The 22,534-nt window shown below is 43.4% G+C and overlaps 1 long non-coding RNA gene across 4 annotated transcripts in view; it reads right to left on the bottom strand.

Moving 5' to 3' along the window:
* LOC123859097 (uncharacterized) overlaps positions 1-22,534 on the bottom strand; it is an 81,359-nt gene that overhangs the window by 19,306 nt on the left and 39,519 nt on the right. For 2 of the 4 annotated variants that reach the window (XR_006794363.3, XR_006794364.3), the window contains exon 3: positions 20,637-20,760. This is a non-coding gene — a long non-coding RNA (uncharacterized LOC123859097). Of the gene's footprint in view, positions 1-19,460; positions 19,554-20,636; positions 20,761-22,534 lie in introns of all 4 variants that reach the window. The other 2 variants (XR_010410753.1, XR_010410752.1) reach the window with 2 other exon arrangements.

Below are 22,534 nucleotides of genomic sequence, written 5' to 3'. Positions count from 1 at the left end.
CCAAAGCCACACAGTAAGTGGCAATGTCAGATGGTGTGTTTCTTTCTTCCCATTCTGCAGCTGTCTCAAGGTGCTATTTGTGTGAATTAAGTATCAAATATGTTACACCATCAAAAGAGTGAGCGATCATTGTGGGTGGGGCAAGATTAGGCAGAGAAGATTACAGGTAATCTAGTCTTTGAAGATTAGAGGATATTAAGATAATAGCTAATGTTAATTGAGCTTTTACTATGTTCTAGTGCCTTACAAGTATTAATTCAATCGCTCCTCCCAACAACCAGTGAGGTAGGGACTGTTGATTTCCACTTTGCAGGTGATTTGACCAAGGTATGGAGCTAATAGGTGGTGGAGGCAGAATTTGAACCTAGACCATCTACGGTTTTAGCCACTCTTCCCTGCGGCCTTCTGGGACATACTAATGATGGTACAGAGGAATGTCCAGGACACAGAGTCCCCGGGAGGTTAGAATGGAGTGTATTCATGTGAGAAAGTACATGTAAGTGAGACAGAAAAGGTAGGTGATAAATGAATGACAACTGGGAAATAGTAAATGATGTGTGAGGTGTGGTAGGTGAGGTCACTGGATAAAAACGCTAAGAATCTAAGGTTTGGCTTATCTCTACTCCTATAGGAGACAGACCCTCTTGTCTAATAGGGGGTGATCGACAATAAATATGTTCCTGTGGGGGCGCCTTGGTGGCTCAGTCGGTTAAGCATCTGCCTTCAGCTCAGGTCATGATCATAGGGTCCTGGGATCGAGTCCCACATTGGGTTCCCTGCTCAGCGGGAACCTATTTCTCCCTCTGCCACTGCCCCCTGCTTGTGTTCCCTGTCTCTCTCTCTCTCTCTCTGTCAAATAAACAAATAAATAACCTTAAATAAATAAGTTCCTGTGAATGTTCTTCCCACTTTCCTCCAGCACTCACATCCCAATCACGTTCTAGCTTACAAAAGATAAACCAGAGTGGGGTTTTATATTTACCTTTCTAAGAAGCACTGAGAACAGAGAAGAAAGAAAAACCTGACCTCTGGCAAGTCACACCAAAATGAAGAGGGGAGAAAATCAAGATGATAGGGCCACAGGGTCTGAATGAGGAAGATGCCTCCATGGAACACTAATTCTTGTGTCCTACCAAGATTCCTACTTATCCGCAAAATGATATATTCACTCCGACTGCAGCTACCCTGTATATTTTTTACCGCATGAAAGTGAGCAAAGTCTGGAAGCGGTTATGTAAAGTAAAAATGGTGATGTCATTAATGTTTTCTTTAATGCTGTTATGTCATCCTCCCAATAAGATTGACCAGAGGAGAAAAAATCTTTTCAGTTAGCTCTCTGGACCACAGAACTTGAACTGCGTAATGCAAAAATCCTATCATGTCACCCAAGCAGCTAATCAATGAGCAGCCCCTGCATTGCGGCTTCTTCCTGCAAAGGCTCAGCCTGTTCCCATCAACCTCTTCTGGGCACGTCCATTAAAGCTCTGATGAGCAGTAACAGCACTTAGCCTCAAGCCTGTTTTTCTAGAAGGAGGAGGAGGAGGATTCAGCTTTGGTCTCTGTAGAGAGGACTCCGTTCTGTCCTACTCCCATTCTGGGTGAGTCAACACACAAAAGGTTTCTTGGCTTTCTTACAAATTTTACAACCTATGAGATAGATATTGATGTGGAGAACGAAGGCAAAAGAAAAAGAATTGAACTTCCTTATAACTGACAGCCCACTGACAAGTACTTGAGACAGGCAGGGTGACCTTCCTCTAGAAACTCAACTGCCTTGATTTAATACTTTGCTAGAGGTAAAAGGCAACCTTAGCTTGACATTAGCCTGACCTCCAGGATCCTATAAGTCTCCTTTTTTTTTTTTTTAAGATTTTATTTATTTATTTGACAGAGAGAGACACAGTGAGAGAGGGAACACAAGCAGGGGGAGCAGTAGAGGGAGAAGCAGGCTTCCTGCTGAGCAGGGAGCCCGAGGCGGGGCTCGATCCCAGGACCCTGGGATCAATGACCCGAGCCGAAGGCAGACATTTAATGACTGAGCCACCCAGGCGCCCCTGTGAGTCTCCTTTAACAAATAAAAATCCCTTTGGAAACTTCCTTTATCTCTACCCACCCCCTACCCAGGATATATGTTAGCCGTCATCTAAGCATATGGCCCACCGATACACATCTGAAGGGTCCCATGACTAAGGTTTTACTAGACAGTAGTAAATGACTTCTTCCTAACAACAGCTAGCCCCTCAAGGTCCTGGAAACCTTGTTTCCAAATTCCTTAGACTTAGCCATCCCTACCCCAATCCCACCTTAGAGTATATAATCACCACTCCTCATGACCCCGGGGCAGCTCTTTCAGCCCATGGGCCTGTCCCCGTGCTTGAATAAAACCACCTTTTTGCACTGAAGACGTCTCAAGAATTCTTTCTTGGCCATTTGCTCCCAGACCGCAACATTTACACATCAGGTACTATTACTGTTCCCACTTTACAGGTGATTTCCTGTAATGAAATTTCCTTTCAACGGTGTGACTGCAAGTACCACAGGAAGTAGCGAATGACACAGAGAATGTGGTCACTGGTCTGCTCGGAGTTTGCAGTCCAGTGGACCAAGAGCTGTGCATATCAACAATGCGTAGGTGACAGCAGGTGAGGCGAAGACTCAGCCTGAGTGCTGAGCGGTAAATGCCACCATCAGTGCTGAGAGTCCGGGGTCTCATGGAGAGAGGAGTCAGGAGAAAAGAACAGAGAGGAAGATCCACTTTGGGCAGGGCAGGGTGGGAAGAGCAGAGAGGAGCAGAAAACGTGGAAAAGGCCAGAACGAACAGAGAAAGACCGGGCCTGGCTGGGATGGGTGTGCTGTCAGATGCGGGAAGGGCAAGGACCACGTCATACCTGGGATGGGGGAAAGCACATAGGTTCGACCAAGGGAGTGACATTTCAGCATAATTAATCCAACACACATGACAGACATGGGAGACACTAGAAAGAGGCCTGCCAATTAAGAGTCTGCTGCTTGCTGGGCAGTCATGAGAAACAACTGATCTCTATATGCTGATCTGTAATGAGCACGAGACATAATGTTAGAGCAAAAAATAAAGTACAGAATAGTGTGCATCTGTCTCTCTGTAAGTATGCCCATTAAACCACCATTTGGGGGAAAATGATAGTGGAGAATACATGCGCATAATTACTTAAATATTTAAGAAACTGATAAAACCGGATGCTTCCCAGAAAAAACAGGATGGTGGGGCAGGGGGAGGGGGGAGCAGGAAGTGGGAAGGAGAATATTTATGTGTCCTTTCATATCATTAGGATATGAATCCATGTACAAAATGAATCCATGTACAAAAAATTTAATAAAATTTTACTTTAAAAAATAATTCATTGTTAAATTCATTGCTTTTTAGATGTTTTTAAGAACTATCCTGTCTTGGGATGCCTGGGTGGCTCAGTTGGTTAGGCAGCTGCCGTCAGCTCAGGTCATGATCCCGGGGTCCTGGGATCGAGCCCCACATCGGGCTCCCTGCTCAGCGGAGAGCCTGCTTCTCCCTCTCCCACTCCCCCTGCATGTGTTCCCTCTCTCGCTGTGTCTCTCTGTCAAATAAAATCTTAAAAAAAAAAAAAAAAAAAAAAAAAAAGAACTATCCTGTCTTAAGTAAATATGTATTGTTTGAATTTAAGATTTTAACTGCACATTGTAATAAGCCAAGTAAGAGAAGCTGAGATTTGGACTAGAGTACAGGAGATGGGAAGGTAAGAATAGGGTGGAGCAAAATAGCCCAGCTCCAGGTCCCTGAGCCTGCGCTTCCTACACTGTGGCTTTTAGGGGGCTGAGGTGAGGAGCAGTGACAGAGCCTACTCAAGTTATGGCATAAGTAGGGAACACTCACTTTACTGGGTGCTGTCCTCTCAGTTTTATATTAAAACAAACAGATCTTCAGTATAAAACATAAGACCTCAAAGAAAATTCTCTCCTACAGGGTATTCCTTTTGGCTGCATTTTTTGGACACCCCCTCCCCCAACATGCCCACACACGCACACACACACACACACACGTTAACTTCACTCCACAGTCTGCTGCACTCTGAGGGACCAGGTTGAGAAGCCTGCTTTAGGCAGTGGGGCTCTCCCCATGCCATGCAAACAGCCCCATGTGGCAAGTGCCCAGCATCCTCCTCACACCCCTGCCCTTGGACTCCCACCATTTACCCCACCTTCTGGGCTCACTCTCCTAGCAGCCCCCATCCTGCCAACATCTGATCACAGTCTTATTTATGGCCCTATTTCACCTTTAGGACCTGAAGCACATCCGCAGTTTACCTGTAACAATCCTGACTTCTCTCCTTAACACGGATTCCCCCCTAATCTATGCTTTCTCAGACCACCCTGGGAAATCTAGAACCTTCTACACTACTGCAGCCTTCTGGAGAATAGCACTCCCAGCAGGCATTCTCAGGTCTCAAAATGAGGGGGCAGGACACAAAAACAGTTTCTTTTTTTTTTTTTTTAAAGATTTTATTTATTTATTTGAGAGAGAGAATGAGAGGGGGAGGGTCAGAGAGAGAGGCAGACTCCCTGCTGAGCAGGGAGCCCGACATGGGACTCGATCCCGGGACTCCAGGATCATAACCTGAGCCGAAGGCAGTCGCCCAACCAACTGAGCCACCCAGGCGCCCCACAAAAACAGTTTCTTAAAAATGTAATAGGACTCAATGACTGATTAAAAATGGATGGAAAGGGCACCTAGGTGGCTCAGTTGGTTAAGCGACTGCCTTCGGCTCAGGTCATGATCCTGGAGTCCCTGGATCGAGTCCCGCATCAGGCTCCCTGCTCGGCGGGGAGTCTGCTTCTCCCTCTGACCCTCCCCCCTCTCATGTGCTCTCTCTCATTCTCTCTCTCTCAAATAAATAAATAAAATCTTTAAAAAAAAAAGGATGGAAAATAGAAGTATTAGATGGACCTGCAAGATCATCAAAATCTAGCCCCGAGGGCTGGGGGCTAGGGTGGCAGATTTCCAAAAGAAGACCACCTGTAATGAATCATTCTATGCGAGGACTTGTCTAAATCAGACCCTGACTTGGACCTGACATTAGCCTGTAGACTTTGCACATTCCCGCTGGGAGCTGCCGGCAACACTGGGGGTCAGGCGTGTGACCTCCACTGGCATTGGCTTCTTATCCCTGCTCCTCTGGCCTCAAACTCCCAGTCTGGTCCTACTTCTAGCTTCTCAGCACTAACTGCTATCACAGTGGGTCAGGAAGAGGGAGGGTCAAAGGAGCCCCCTGACTGGATGGAACACTACATCGCGGAAATCTACAAGAGGGCCCTGCCGAGGGCCGCCTGGGTGGCTCAGTCGTTTAAGTGTCTGCCTTCGGCTCAGGTCATGATCCCAGGATCCTGGGATCAAGCCCCGCATCGGGCCCCCTGCTCAGCGGGAAGCCTGCTTCTCCTACTCCCACTCCCCCTGCTTGTGTTCCCTCTCTCACTATGTCTCTCCTCTGTCAAATAAATAAAATCTTTAAAAAAAAAAAAAAGAGGGGCCTGCCGAGCACTGGGATGGGGATGCTTGGGAGGTAACTGGTACACCAGAGAATGTGGGGGCTCTGGAGTCAAGCAGACCTACGCTCAAATCCTGCTGGTTACTGTCAACTTCACGATATATTGTTAAGAATAGGTAACATCTATTGCCCATTGTCTATTGCCCTGCATTCCTGCTGAGCTCTTAACAGGCTTTATCTCATTTAATCCTCACAGAGACACTTTGAGTTAAGTATTCTCAGTGTCCCTACATTAAACACAAAAAAACCGAATGGAAGTAATCTGTCCAAGGTCATACAACTCTAAGTGATAGAGCTATTGATTCATATCCAGGTCAGACTCCAAAGTCTATGCCTCTAGTGAAATAACTAAATTGGGTAAACAGGGAAGAAGTCAGAAAATCAACTTTGAGAATCCAGTCTAGTTATTCTCCTCATTAGAGAGCAATAGTCCCTTCCTGAGAGGCAGTAGCCCAAAATCAGGAGCCAGACTTACTGGGTTCCAATCCTGGCTTTGCTACTTAAAGGTTGTGTGGGGCGTCTGGGTGGCTCAGTTGGTTAAGCGACTGCCTTCGGCTCAGGTCATGATCCTGGAGTCCCGGGATCGAGTCCCATATCGGGCTCCCTGCTCAGCGGGGAGTCTGCTTCTCCCTCTGACCCTCCCTCCTCTCATGTGCTCTCTCTATCTCATTCTCTCTCTCAAATAAATAAATAAAATCTTAAAAAAAAAAAAAAAGGTTGTGTGACCTTGAGTAAGTTTGTGCCTCTCTGTGCCTCAGTTTCTCCTATGTAAAATGGAGACAATAATAGAACCTGCCTCACAGGTTGCCCAGGGATTAATTTATTGCACCTACAGCACCTAGAACAATGCTCGGTATATGGCTAGCACTTATAATTCATCCTCCAACCAGAAGGTCCCTCCCTACCCTTCAAGCTACATATAGCAATGCTTTGTTGAAAGAGCAAGAGCTTTGGAGTCTGAAAGACTTGGGTTCAAATTCTTTCTTTGCCACCTATCCTGCTAAAAGAAAAAGTACTCCCTCAAATCTATATCTCACAAACTTCTGGAAAAAATTAATCTCACCTGCTCGCTCCATTTCCTCACCTTTTCCTTCTCAATTCTTTCTGATCCATATTAGGCCCATACCAGTCCACTGAAAATGTTTTCATCCAAACCACCAAAAATCTCCCTCCAAGAGACAATCTTTAGCCCTTCATTTATCTGACCTTTCAGCAGCATTTACTCTTGTTAGCTACTCCCTCTTTTAAAACATTCTTCTTGGGGCGCCTGGGTGGTCCAGTCAGTTAAGCATCTGACTCTTGGTTTTGACTCAGGTCATGATCTCATGGTCCTGGGATCAAGCCCCATGTAGGGCTCTGCGCTCAGGGGGGCGTCTGCTTGGGATTCTCTCTTTCCCTTTTCCCCTGACCCTTCCCCCACATGCTCACGTGAACCCTTTCTCACTCTCTCTCTCAAAATAAGTAAATAAATCTTTAAAACATTCTTCCCTTAGGTTCCACAGGTCTCATGCTTCCAATTTTCCTCCTGCCTCTCAGGTTCATTCTCATTCTGCCTTGTTAGCATTTCTTTTTCTTCCTTAAATGTTGGTCTTTCTCAAGGACATTGCCTAGGTTCTCTTCTCTTCCCACATTACCTCTATCCCTGGGTAATCTCATTTACCACACCCCCTCCCCATTCAGGCATCATTAGAAGAGTAACAATTCCACTTGGATGTTCCACAGGCCTCTTGAACTCAGCATTAAACTACAATCACAGGTTTCTGGTCTAGCATGTAAGAAGCTTGCAAGTCACCACTTCATTCCAACAAGTGAAAAACTGAACAAACTAAAAACCAACAACCCTTCTTAATATCTATATCCACCAGAGAAGTGAGGTCACAAGGCAAACTGCTGCCCCCACAACTGGAGAGATCAACAGGAGGATACAGAGAACCACAACTGGAGCAAAAACCTCATGAATGTCAAGGCAGGGAAACCTGAAATATACCAAGTGTTGGAGGCTCAGCATGGGTGAGTCTGAGAGAGAAAAAGTCCAAGGAGATTAAGTCCCTGGGAGCCTCTCACACTTCTGAAAGTTTTACCTCCTGAGCTCTACCAGGTTCTCACTTTGGAATTTTTTAGAGAAAAATCCTCAAGTGTTTCCAGCACAGGGAGGAGAAGGGGAACCATTTTGAAATACTCCAAGCATTCTGTTCCTCTTAACAAGGTCTGCCCTCAGGAGAATCTATTAACCAGAGCCTAATCTCTACCAAAAAGAGAGAGGAAACCCCCAACTCCAGCCCACTCTAGGCATCCTGCCCCATGTAAGGGGTGGGGGGATTGAGAGCCTGCAGGAAGTTCACAGTCTAGAGGCGCAGGCTCACCGAGACTAATTGCAGGCCTACAAAACACTCCTCCTCCCCTCACACCTTACCACTGTGTTATTAAAGGCCTATTTATAGCAGTGCCTTTCACCCAGTACATCATGTCTGGCTACGAAGAAGAAATTAAGAGACATACTAAAAGGCAAAAGAAGAGGGGTGCCTGGGTGACTCAGTCAGTTAAGCATCTGCCTTCAGCCCAAGTCATGATCCCAGGGTCCTGGGATTGAGCCCCGTGTCTGGCTCCTTGCTCAGTGGGGAGACTGCTTCTCCCTCTCCCTCTGTCCCCCAGCTCATGCTCTCTATATGAAAAAATTAATAAAATATTAAAAAAAAAAAAAAAAGAAGAAAAAGGCAAAAAAAGAAACAGAGCAAGCATCAGAACCAAATTCAGACATGGCAGGGATGTTAGAATTACCAGACTGGGAATTTATTTTTTTAATTTATGTTTTATTATTTTTTTATTTAAATTCAATTAATTAACATACAGTGTATTATTAGTTTCAGAGGTAGAGTTCAGTGATTCATCAGTCTTATATAATACCCAGTGCTCATTACATCCCATGCCCTTAATGTCCATCACCCAGTTACCCCATCCCGCCATGCACCTCCCCTTCAGCAACCCTCAGTTTGTTTCCTATGATTAAGAGTCTCTTCATGGATGGAACTGAGGGTACTTTGCTGAGTGAAATAAGTCAATCAGAGAAAGGCATGTATCATATGACCTCACTGATAGGAGGAATTCTTTTTTTTTTTTAATCTGAATCTTTTTTATTATTATGTTAATCACCATACATTACATCATTAGTTTTTGATGTAGTGTTTGTTCCATGATTCATTGTTTGTGCATAACACCCAGTGCTCCATGCAGAGCGTGCCCTCTTTAATACCCATCACCAGGCTAACCCATCCTCCCACCCCCCTCCCCTCTAGAATCCTCAGTTTGTTTTTCAGAGTCCATCGTCTCTCATGGTTCATCTGATAGGAGGAATTCTTTTTTTTTTTTTTTTTTAAGATTCTATTCATTCATTCATGAGAGATAGAGAGAGAGAGAGAGAGAGGCAGAGGGAGAAGCAGGCTCCCCGCGGAGCAGGGAGCCCGACGCGGGACTCGATCCCAGGACCCTGGGATCATGACCTGAGCTGAAGGCAGACGCTTAACTGACTGAGCCACCCAGGCATCCCTGATAGGAGGAATTCTTAATCTCAGGAAACAAACTGGGGTGCCTGGGTGGCTCAGTCATTAAGCGTCTGCCTTTGGCTCAGGTCGTGATCCCAGGGTCCTGGGATCAAGCCCCCCATCGGGCTCCCTGCTCCGCGGGAAGCCTGCTTCTCCCTCTCTCACTCCCCCTGCTTGTGTTCCCTCTCTCGCTGTGTCTCTCTCTGTCAAATAAATAAATAAAATCTTTAAAAAAAAAAAATCTCAGGAAACAAACCGAGGGTTGCTGGAGTGGTGGGGGGTGGGAGGGATGGGGTGGCTGGGTGATAGACATTGGGGAGGGTATATGCTATGGTGAGCGCTGTGAAATGTGTAAGACGGTTGAATCACAGACCCGTACCTCTGAAACAAATAATACATTATATGTTAAAAAAAAAGAAGAAGAAGAAGAAGAGGATAGCAGGAAGGGAAGAATGAAGGGGGGAAAATCGGAGGGGGAGACGAACCATGAGAGACTATGGACTCTGAGAAACAAACTGAGGGTTCTAGAGGGGAGGGCGGTGGGGGGATGGGTTAGCCTCGTAATGGGTATTAAGGAGGGCACATTCTGCATGGAGCACTGGGTGTTATATGCAAACAATGAATCATGGAACACTACATCAAAAACTAATGATGTAATGTATGGTGATTAACATAACATAATAATAATAATAATAAAAAGAGTCTCTTACGTTTTGTCTCCCTCTCTGATTTTGTCTTGTTATATTTTTCCCTCCCTTCCCCTATGATCCTCTATTTTGTTTCTTAAATTCCACATATGTTTCTTAAATTCCACATATGTATGAACTCACATATGAGTGAGTTCATACAATAATTGTCCTTCTCTGATTGACTTATTTCACTTAGCATAATACTCTCTAGTTCCATCCACATTTTTGCAAATGACATTTCATTTTTGATGGCTGAATAGTATTCCATTTTGTGTGTGTGTGTGTGTGTGTGTGTGTGTGTGTGTGTGAGAGAGAGAGAGAGAGAGAGATCTTCTTTATCCATTCATCTGTCGATGGACATCAGACTGGGAATTTAAAGCAACTGTGATTAGTATGCTAAGGGCTCTAATGGATAAAATAGACAGCATGCAAGAACAGATGGGCAATGTAAGCAGAGAGATGGAAATTCTAAGAAAGAACCCAAGAGAAATGCTAGAGATCAAAAAACCTATAATAACAGAAATTAAAAATCCTCTGATGGGCTTAATAGTAGCCTAGACACAGCTAAGGAAAGAATCTCTGAGCTTAAGGACAAGAATCACATTCAAATTCTCCTCAGAAACCATGCAAGGAGGAAGAGAATGGAGTGAAATATTTAAAGTGTTCAGAGAAAAAAAAAACACCATCTTAGGATTTTGTACCCAGTGAAATTACCCTTCAAAAGTGTAGGAGAGGGGCACCTGGGTGGCTCAGTTGTTAAGCGTCTGCCTTCAGCTCAAGTCATGATCCCAGGGTCCTAGGATTGAGCCCCCGCATTGGGCTCCTTGCTCCAAGGGAAGCCTGCTTCTCCCTCTCCCACTCCCCCTGCTTGTGTTCCTGCTCTCGCTGTGTCTCTGTCAAATAAATAAATAAAATCTTAAAAAAAAAAAAAAGAAGTGTAGGAGAAATAAAGAGTTCTCAAAAACTGAGGAAATTTGTTGCCAATAGACCAGTCTTGCCAGAAATGTTAAAAGAAGTTCTTTAGAGGGAATGAAAAGTATATATGTCAGAAATGTGGATCTACATAAATAAAGGAAGAGCTTCTGAAAAGGAATAAGTAAAAGTAAAATTAAAACTTTCATTTTTCTTATTCTTAGTTGATCTAACAGATAATAAGTTGCTCAGAATAACAATAGTAATAATGTGGGGCATCTGGGTGGCTCAGTAGGTTAAGTGTCTGCCTTCGGTTCAGGTCATGACCCCAGGGCCCTGGGATCAAGCCCCATGTTGGGCTCCCTGCTCAGTGGAGAGCCTGCTTCTCCCTCTCCCTCTGCCGCTCCCCCCTGCTTGTGCTTGCGTGTGTACTCTCTCTCTCTCAAATAAATAAATAAAATCTTTTTAAAAAATAGTAATAATGTATTGAATTATGTAGCAGGAAGAATATCAGTAAGGGCATAGTTGAACTCAACAACGCCAACAATCAACTGGATATACTTGATATCTATAGACCACTTCATCCCACAACAACAGATTAAACATTCTTCTCAAGCTCACAGGAAGCATTCACCAAAACAGACCACATTTGGGGCCATAAAAAAAACACCTTAACAAATGTAAAAGAATAGAAATCATACAGTGTCTACTCTCAGACCACAGTTGAATTAAACTAGATACCAAAAACAGAAAGAAAGCTGGAAAATCCCCAAATACTTGGAGATTAAACAACATACTTTTAACTAACACATGTGTCAAAGAAGAAATCTGAAGCAGAATCTTAAAGTATTTTCAACTAAATGAAGATAAAAAGACAACTTATTAAAATTTTTGGAATGCAGTGAAAGCAATGCTTAGAGGGAAATTTATGGCATTAAATGCATATATTTAAAAAGAAGAAAGATCTAAAATCAATCACCTAAGTTTTCCAAACTGAGGTTGGCAGAATGGCTCCTGCAAAGAAGGGTGTCAAGAAGAGGGGCCATCCTGCCATCAATGAGCCAGTGACCAGAGAACACACCATTAACATTTACAAGCTCATACATGGAATGGGTTTCAAGAAGCGTGCCCCTTGGGCACTCAAAGAGATCTAGAAATTTTCCATGAAGGAGATGGGAACTCCAGATGTGCGCATTGACACCAGGCTCAACAAAGCTGTCTGGGCCAAAGGAATAAAGAATATCCCAGGGGCGCCTGGGTGGCTCAGTTGGTTAAGCGACTGCCTTTGGCTCAGGTCATGATCCTGGAGTCCCGGGATCGAGTCCCACGTCGGGCTCCCTGCTCAGCAGGGAGTCTGCTTCTCCCTCTGACCCTCCTCCCTCTCATGCTCTCTGTCTCTCATTGTCTCTCTCGCAAATAAACAAAAAAAACAAAAAAAAAAGAATATCCCATACCATATCCATGTGTGGTTGTCCAGAAAAAGGACGAGGATGAAGATTCACCAAACAAGCTCTATCAGTGGTTACCTATGTACCTGCCACCACTTTCAAAAATCTACAGTTAATGTGGATGAGAACTAACCATGATTGTCAAATAAAGTTATAAAACTGACAAAAATTTAAAAAGAAAAAATAAATCAAATCAATCATCTAAGCTTTCACTTTAGGAAACTAACAAAAAGAAAAGCAAACCTGAGGTAAGCAGAAGAAAAGAAATAATAAGAATTAGAGCAGAAAGCAATAAAATTGAAAACAGTCCATCAATCAAAAAAGCAAATGAAACCAAAAGCTAGTTCTTTGATAATACCAATAAAATAAAAAGGAAAGGTAATACAAATTACTAATATCAAAAATGAAATGGGGACCTCACTACAGATCCTAATCACCAAAAGGATAATAAAAGAATACTATAAGGAACTCTATGCCCACAAATTTGATAACCTAGATGAAATGGACCAATTCCTTGAAAGACACAATCTGCCAAAACTCACACAAGAAGAGAGATAGACAATCTGAGTAGGCCTATATCTGTTAATGAAATTGAATCAGTAACTCATAAGCTTCCAAAACAGAAAGCACTAGGCCCAGATGAATTCTACCAAACATTTTTCTTCTACCAAACATTTAAGGAGAAATTATACCAGTTCTATATAATCTCTTTCAGAAGATAGAAGCAGAACAAATACTTCCTAACCCATTCCATGAAGCCAGTATTACCCTAATACCAAAACCAGATAAAGTCATTACAAAAAAAGAAAAAAAACACAGATCAATATCTCTCATGAACATAGATGCAAAAATCCTCAACAATACATTAGCAAATCAAATCCAACGATGTATGAAAAGAAATGTATATCTTGACCAAGTGAGATTTATCCCACATATTCAAGGCTGATTCAACATTTGAAAATCAATTAATATCATCCATCAAATCAGTAGGCTAACAAAGAAAAATCACACAATCTTATCAATAAATGCAAAAAAAAAAAAAAAACCATTTGACAAGGGGTGCCTGGGTGGCTCAGTCAGTTAAGCATCTATCTTTGGCTCAGGTCATGATCCCAGGGTTCTGGGATTGGGCCCCGTATCAGGCTCTCTGCTCAGCAGGAATCTGCTTCTCCCTTTGCCTGCAGCTCCCCCTGCTTGTGTTCTCTCTCATTCTCTGTCAAATAAATAAATAAAATCTTTAAAAAAAAAAAAAAAGAATACCTACCAAAAAGTTGCAGCTAACATCATGCTTAATGGTGAAAACTAGAAGCTTTCCCACTGAGATCAGGAAAAAGGAGAGATGTCCCCTCTCACACTGCTTTTCAACATCATATTGGAATAGATAATGCAATAAGACATGATAAGGAAATAAACAATATACAGACTGGAAAGAAAGAAAGAAAAGTGTGTTCACAGATAACACAATCATCTATGTAGAAAATTCTAAAGAAGTGACAAAAAACCTCCTAGAACTAATAAGTGATTATAGCAAGGTTGCCAGATACAAGTTTAATATACAAAAGTCAATTGATTTCCTATATACCAGCAATAAACAAGAGAAATTTCAAATTAAAAATACTTGTTATAATAGCATCACCCAAAAATGAAATACTTAGGTATAAATCTATCAAGATTGTATAAGATCTACATGAGTAAAGCTACAAAACTCTGATGTGAGAAATCAAAGAAGAACTAAATAAATGGAGAGATGTTCCACATTTATGAATAAGAAAACTGAATATTATCAAGATGGCAGTTCTTCCCAATTTGATGTGTAGATTCAATGCAATCCCAGTCAAAATCCCAACAAGTTGTTTTGTGGATAGCAACAAACTGATTTGAAAGTTTATGTGGAGAGACAGACTCAGAATAATCAACACAATACTGAAGGAAAAGAACAAGGTTGGAGGACTGACACTACTCAACTTCAAGACTAAAGCTACAGTAATCAAAAGTAATCAAAATTTTACAATAATCAAAGTTTGTTCTTACTGGTGAAAGAACAGACAGATAGATCAGTGGAAAAGAAAAGACAGCCCAGAAATAGACTCATGGAAATATAGTCAACTGATCTTAACAAAGGAGCAAAGACAACAAAATGAAGTAAAGACGGTCTCTTTAACAAACAGTGCTGCAACAACTGAACATCTGTCTGCACAAAAATGAATCTAGACACAGACCCTACACCTTTCACAAAAATCAACTCAAAATGGATCACAGACCTAAATGTAAAATGCAAAACCATAAAACTCCTAGAAGACAACATAGGAGAAAATCTAGGTGAACCTTAAGTTTAGCAGTGACTTTTTAGATACAACACCAAAGCATGATCCATGAAAGGAAAAATTGATAGGCCAGACTTTATTAAAATTAAAATTTTCTGCTTGGTGAAGAGACACTGTCAAGAAAAGGAAAAGCCAAGCCACACACTGGGGGAAAATATCTATAAAAGACATATCTGATAAAGGACTGTTATCCAAAATATAAAAAGAACTTTTAAAACTTAACAATAAGAAAATGAACAAGCCATTAAAAAATGAGCTAAAGGGGAACCTGGGTGGCTCAGTCGGTTAAACCTCTGCGTTCGTTCAGCTCAGGTCATGATCCCAGGGTCCTGGATGGAGCCCCATGTCAGGCTCTCTGCTCAGCTGGAAGCAGCCTGCCTGCCCACTCTGCCTGCTTATGTGCTCTCTCTCTCTCTCTCTCTGCCAAATAAATAAATAAATAAAAATTAAAAAAAAAAAAAAAAAGCTAAAGACATTAACAATTATCTCACCAAAGAAGATGTAGAGATGGCAAATAAGCATATGAAAAGACGTTCCTGGGTGGCTCAGTCAGCTGAGCAGCCAACTCTTGGTTTTGGCTCAGGTCCTGATTTCATGGGTCCTGGGATAGAGCCCCACATCAGATTCTGCACTCAGTGGGGAGTCTGCTTGAAGAAATATTCTCTCCCTCTGCCCCTCCCCCCACTCACTTGTGCTCTCTCTCTCTCTCTAAAATAAACAGATAAATCTTTAAGAGGGAAGAAAAAAAGAAAAGACACTCCACCTCATATGTCATCAGGGAGATGCAAATTAAAACAATGAAATAGCACTACACAGCTGTTAGAATTGCCAAAATCCAGAAGACAGGATATGGAGCAACAGGAACTCTTCATTCATTGCTGGTGGGAATGAAAAATGTTACAGCCACTTTGGAAGACAGTTTGGGGACTTCTTAACAAAATTAAGCATACTCTTTTTTTTAAATAAAGATTTTATTTATTTATTTGACAGAGAGAAATCACAAGAGCAGGGGGAGTGGCAGAGGTATAAGCAGGCATCTGGCCGAGCAGGGAGCCCGATGCGAGGCTCAATCCTAGGACCCAGAGATCACGACCCGAGGTGAAGGCAGACGCTCAACCAACTGAGCCACCCAAGCACCCCTAAAATTAAGCATACCCTTACCATACAATCCAGCAATCATACTCCTTGGTATTTCCCCAGAGGAGTTGAAAAAACTTAAGTCCATATGTTAATAGCAGCTTTATTCATAATTGCCCAAACTTAGAAGCAACCAAGATGTTCTTCAGTGTATAAATGGATAAATAAACTGTGGTACATTCAAACAATGGAATATTATTCAGCTCTAAAAAGAAATGAGCTGCCAAGCCATTAAAAGACACAGGGAAAACCTAAATGCATATTAATTGGTGAAAGAAGCCAGTCTGGGGGTGCGTGGGTGGCTCAGTCATTAGGCGTCTGCCTTCGGCTCAGGTCATGATCCCAGGGTCCCAGGATCGAGCCCCACATCGGGCTCCCTGCTCAGCGGGAAGCCTGCTTCTCCCTCTCCCACTCCCCCTGCTTGTGTTCCCTCTCTCGCTGTCTCTCTCTGTCAAATAAATAAAATCTTAAAAAAAAAAAAAGAAGAAGAAGAAGCCAGTCTGAAAAGGTTACATGATGTATGATTCCAATTATATGACAATCTGGAAAAGGCAAATCTATGGAGACAGCAAAGAGATTGGTGGTAGCCAGGAATTAGGAAATATGGAGGAATGAATAAGTAGGCAGTGCACAAGGGATTTTTAGGACAGTGAAACTACTCTGTATGATACTAGAATGGTGGATACAAGTCATTATACGTATGTTCAAACCCATAGAACGTACAAGACCAAGAGTAAACTGTAATATAATCTGTGGACTCTGGGTGATAAAGATGCATCAGTGTAGGTTCAGCACGTGTAACAAATGTACCCTCCGGTGGGGGATGTTGATAACGGGGGAGGCTGCACATATGTGGGGGTGTGGAGGTGGGGGCATATGGGAAAATCTCTGTACTTTCCACTCAGTTTCATCTAAAAATGCTCCAAATAGTCAAATCTATTTAAAAAAACAAAAAAACTATGTTCATCATCTCGCCCCCCACCCCCAACACAAATTACAAAGCTGACCTTTTCAGGGTTCTTGGTTTCAAACAATAAAATTCACTCAGGCTTATTCAAGCAGAAAGGAAATTTTATTAAAATAACTGAACTGGGGCACCTGGGCGGCTCAGTTGGTTAAGCGTCTGCCTTCAGCTCAGGTCATGATCTCGGTGGGGAGTCTGCTTCTCCCTCTGCCTGCCGCTCCCCCTGCTTGGTGCTCCCTCTCTCTCTCTGTCATATAAATAAAAATAAAAATAACTCTGAACTCATCTGTCTACTTCAGTTTTGCCCCAATCTAATCCACCCTTTCCATTCAGCCAAAATGAGCATTCTAAAACGCATTCTTAAAAACCCTGCAATAGGACGCCTGGGTGGCTCAGTTGGTTAAGCGACTGCCTTCGGCTCAGGTCATGATCCTGGAGTCCCGGGATCGAGTCCCGCGTCGGGCTCCCTGCTCGGCAGGGAGTCTGCTTCTCCCTCTGACCCTCCTCCCTCTCATGCTCTCTGTCTCTCATTCTCTGTCTCAAATAAATAAATAAAATCTTTAAAAAAAAAAAAACAAACCTGCAATAGATCCCATTTGTTCTTAGGACAACGTTTAGACCTCTGGGAGCTGCTGTCGGCGCTATGCCACACCCCGTGGCCCACCCTGAATATCAGCTCCAGACTGCTCCCATGCACACCATGGCTTCCAGAGGCTCTGTCTCTCAGCCCACCCGAGGCCATTCTCTGAGGAGCCCGGGACGGACCAGAAGTGGAAGGAACTAAGGTTCCCAGGTGCAACCGCCAACCAATGAGGGACGACAGTGCTGGATAAATGCCCCGCCTTCCGGACCAGTGTGACAACTCAGAGGCCTGTCCCCACACTCTCAGGCATCTCCGGTGGCACTGAGCTTCAGCTGCCCAGAGCAGCACCCTGCTGGTTAACACTTTCTTCCCTTCCGCTTATTTCCCCATTCTTTCGTTGTGCTTTCTGTAACCAACTTCCAAATAAACTACTTCTACTTGCCTTGGTTTCTGCTTTTGGGGTACCCTAACATAAGACAGTCCCCTTACATGGCTTATAACCCTTTCATCGTCAGGCCTCTGCTTCCTTTTCCAACATTAGCCTTTGCCATTTCCCAGTTTGTACTCTGTTCTCAAGGGGCCAACAACTTCTTTTAGTTCTCCTCTAGGCCCTTGCACACACTATCTTTCTCCTCTTAGAACACTCTGTCTCCTACTCTTCATCAGACTAACTCCTATTCAACGCTGATATATCTGCTTAAACATCACTTCCTCCAGGAAGCCTTCCTGAATTTCCAAGCTCAGGTTTTATATTCCTTCCATTGTTTTCAAGGCATCCTGTTCTCCCCCAAACACAGTACTTGTCATATCATTTTGAAAAGTTTCCTTAATTCTCTCCTGCCACCAGTACTCTATGTTTCAGGAGAGCAGAGACCATGTCTTTCTTGTTCATCATTGCACCAGAACAATCTAGCACAGTCCCAGGCCCAAAGTGAAACTTTATGAATAGGCCTGGCACATGAGAGGTGCCAAAAAAATGTTTGTGGAAATGAAAAAGAAAGAAGAACCAAAACGGTACTCAAAACAAGGTGTAGCGTAACTTGGCTAAACTGACGGGACACAGTCCAGAGAGGGGGCATGAGTGATGGCGTTTGACTTCCTCTGGCTTGAGTCACTCTGTGGAACACAGAATGGCCCGACCTCCAACTCCAGAAATCATGGGGACAGCTCTCAATAAAAAGGACACAAACTACCTAGGTCTCTGGATGGTGTCACTGTCAAAATAATTCATAATCCATGAACTGACTTAGAGTTAGCCTGAATAATTTGGCAGCAAGCCCACCAAGTCTAATAACAAATTTCTATAATTTGGCAACAGTACAGACAGGCCGTATCAGGGCAGGCTCACTGTTGAGTCAATAGCACAATAAAGTCCAGTCCTGTCCTGCAGCTCTCCTCCAAGTGGTGACAGGGACTGGCAGCCAGCAAGGCGGAGAAGGTGTGGTCCTTGTTCCAGTGTTGTAGAGATGATTGATCCCTCCTCTGCTGAGAACTAGTCACACATGCCCACCAGGCTGCAGGGGTGCGGGGCGGGGGTGGGGTGCCTTGCTACCGGAGCTCCTGGCTGGGCATCTGCTTTCCAGCACTGCTCTACACCATGCGAGGGGCACACGCGTCTCTGGGGGCCAGCTGGCAGCCTCTGCCACATTGCCATAAGTGACATTCTAGGAAACGGAAGTGATCTGACAAGCCCTGGGATTTCCTTACCAATACAGCTACAATAGCTTCATCACATCGAATGGAGACAGAGTCAAAGATGGACATTGCTCGCCTCCAACAGGCACCTTTGCAATGTTCTCTGCCCTCGCTGGTTTCCCCGCCTTCAAATTCAGCCTGCTCCACCCTCAACCTCCACTTCCAATTGATCATACGTTTGCTTTCAGAATAACTGCTCTAAATTCAAACCTGCCCCACCAATGGCCCCCAGCGCCTTTAGGGTGAAGGGTCCATTCCAAAGCGTGACATGAGAGGCCCCCCAGGTTCTGGCTTTGGCCTCCCCTCCAACCTCATGTCCTGACACTCCCTCTCCTGCTCTGTGGTCCAAACTACCTGCAGTTTCACACGGCACCAGGCCACCTCATGCCTTCATGCCTGCACACAGGCCATGCCCCTATCTGGAATGCCCTCTCCCCTTCTCTTGGGGAGCCCCTGTGCTGTCCTTCCAGGTCCAGCTCAAGTGTCTCTTCCTCCGTGAAAACTTCTTTGAATCCACTTCCCCCACAACCACAGTTAAACATTTGTCCTTTGAGCCCCCACTCATCTTTGCACATACATTGATCATCACACTTGTCACACAACACTACACTTACTTGTTTATACGTCTGTCTGACCTATTCTATTAGGCCAGGCTTTTCTTCACTGTGCTTTCAGAGGCTGACATAATATCCAATATGTCCTAGGAACTCAAAAATATGTTTGATGAATGAATTAATGGATGTAGATACATGCAAAGGAATCACAAGTCATGCAGAGTGAATCTTGAGAGGTGACCTTTTGTTGCTTATGGAAGCCAACGGAGAAAGTTAACATCTCCAAGCCAATAAATATGCCTCTGGGGCCTCTCATTCCAATGCGCTTGTGACTAGAAAATTCATAACCAATTTCATTCTGATTTCAGATTGGGCTTGGGAGTCAAAACAGTATTTTCTCATTTCCGCTGATCCTTTTACACATGGTCATAAGTTTAAACCGAATATGCAAAACTAACTCAGACACCCAGATGGAACAGCCAGCAGGAGCAATCAATACAGAGAATGCACACCCAGTCTAAATAACTTGCCATGGATGAAGATGAATTCAAATTTTAAATTTTTTAATCTCTTCTTTATAACAAGAACCAGATAAAAACTGGTAAGCCGGTTTTATTAAAAAACTTTTAGAAAAAAAGCTGAATAGTCACGCTTTTTCTCAATTAAAATGCCAATGCTGATACCAAAAATAAAAGTTTTCTAAGTAGCAGAAGATAATGAATTACTATAACTTTTCCTAGTCTGACTATTTAATCTTTTATCTAAATCCTATGTCAAATTTTGATGCTTGAGTTTAACTATATATTTGCAGTCCCATCCTTCATGGCTCAGACCTGCCAATTTTATTAACCAGGAAGATGCTAGGAAATAACATCAACTGAGATATAATATGTATCAGGTACTATGTTGGATGCTTTATATATATAATCTTTTTAAATCTCCCTAACAACCTCATAAGGAAGTGCACTAGACCCTGGTTGGGTTTTAGGCTGCCCAGCATCTACCCCAGGCATACATTTGAGGAATCCCCTGTCCCATGAGTCTTGCTGGAAGCAGTCTACCTCCCTCTATAAAGGCTGGAAAGCCAGGTACTCACTTTCCAAGACCCCCTTGCAACTGGAAGTTAGCAAGGGGCCCTGGGCCAGACTGTCAGACAGACTGATCCAGACTTGAATCAGAAGTTAGTGACCCAGAAAGGCAGGAACTATAAAGAATCTCTGCTAATTAGATTCTTACCTATGTCCACATGGAATAGGGAATCCACTGAAGGGAAGATATGAGGGACAAAGAAGCCATAGGCCAACACGAACAGTATAAGGAATCCAAGAACTGTGGAGTGCAGTGGTTTCTTCTAATGTCACTGGTCAGAATAAAGAAAAAATAATAAGCGCAAATTCTTGCATTTTACCCTTACAACATGGACTAAAATCCAAGACTTTATATAACTTAAAAAATAAAGCTCTCTTATGTATATTTTCCCATGATAAAAAAAAAAACCCTCAAAAGTTTGATTATGGGGCACCTGGATGACACAGGCTGTTGGGTGTCGGACTCTTGGCTTCGTCTCAGGTCATGATCTTGGAATCAAGGAACTGAGCCCTGCCTCAGGCTCCATGCTCAGCACAGAGTCTGCTTGGGATTCTCCCTCCCTCTCCCTCTGCCCCTCCTGCTCAAGCTCTCTCTCTCTCAAATAAATAAATCTTGAAAAAAGAAAAAGGTTTGATTCTGTGGGTCACCAGATTAAATGTTGAACTGACAGTCTCACGGTATGTTTTGTGCGAGATTTAGAAAGAACTGAACCCTGAGTACTGGAATTGGGAATGTGCCAGCATTTGGCTGACTCAGAGCACTCAGAAACCTCACTCTGAGTCTTCCTCATCAGCCACTCCCTTCTTGTCCAATGAGATGCTTTCAGCCCATGATCCTGCACCCAGAGGGAGGCACATTGCAAGGGTCAAGCCAGGTCATCACCCACTCCACCCACAATGACGCTCACTGTCTCTGAGCCTCTAACTAGAGTAGAGATCTCAGATGCCCTAAAGAGCCAATTATAAGCTCAGTCTCCTGAGCAGCCTGTGAAACAGGCTTTGCCCTTGTTCCAGTGTTGTCGAGATGATTGATCCTAAATATCAAGAGGAAAGAGGGATGCTGCCACAGAATGAGGCTGGGAACAGGCTGACTGGATCCAGAAGATCCTTGGGGTAACTCCCAGTAGGGGTGAGAGCATTTTAAATTATACAAAGTTTAGTTGCATTAGGTTGTGTGGGAGGAATTTTTTCTTTTGAAAGTATAAATATGGGAAAAAGGAATTAGGAAAATGTTAGACCAACCACCAAAGGGATGGACTCCAGCAGTTGTTTGGTTTGGTTTGGCTCCCCAGCATCCAGATTTCTTTCTCATGTTTGGAAATTCCCCAGTCTTAAAAGTTTTGGTGGATTGGAAGAACCCACCTCTCCTATAGAAGCTGAACTACTACACACTTGCTTCCCCAGACTGCTTCACTGCTAGGGAATAGCAGATGACCTAAATTCTGTAAGCAGACACACCTTTCCCCCATTGAATTAGAAATTAGTGATGCTAAACAGCACAGACCGTAGAGAATCCACCGTATCAGCAGGCAGAAGGCAGCAATGCTGAGCTCCCACGAGCTAGGGGTGCCAACTAGCAGCCAGCATCCAACCACTGGACATTGTTATGTCCACCAGACCATGGTGTGACATACTTGAGCTTCGATCCTGGCAGCTGCCTTACCTGACTTGTTCGTACACATTTTCCTTTCTTGAGATGTGGTAAGCTATCCAATACCTTTCTAGTAAATTCTTTTCTGCTTAAGTGTACGAGTAAACCTGTAGTTGGTTTGTCATGATACACCAAGATCTCTGATGCAGATGATTATTACCTCATGGAAACCAAAACTTTAGAGAGGTTAAAATGACCCACAAAATGAGACAGAACCAAGGAGTGGCAGGGCTCCATCCCTCTCGTCCATTTGTTTTCCATCCCAGCACACAGCAATATCCAGAACTGGAATGTTTCTCTTTGTGAAGAAAAACTGTCCAAATCAAAGATGCTGTTGCATTAACGTGGAGAAAAATCGTTCACAACATTTTACTGGGAGATTAGGAAAAAATCAT

The sequence above is a fragment of the Mirounga angustirostris genome, unplaced genomic scaffold (genome assembly GCF_029215605.1).
Source record: "Mirounga angustirostris isolate CCGP_5_RB_7025 unplaced genomic scaffold, mMirAng1.0.hap1 SCAF_4, whole genome shotgun sequence".
NCBI lineage: Eukaryota > Metazoa > Chordata > Mammalia > Carnivora > Phocidae > Mirounga > Mirounga angustirostris.
Note: the sequence above shows the minus strand (reverse complement) of the source record. Positions and strands in the feature narration are given on the sequence as shown.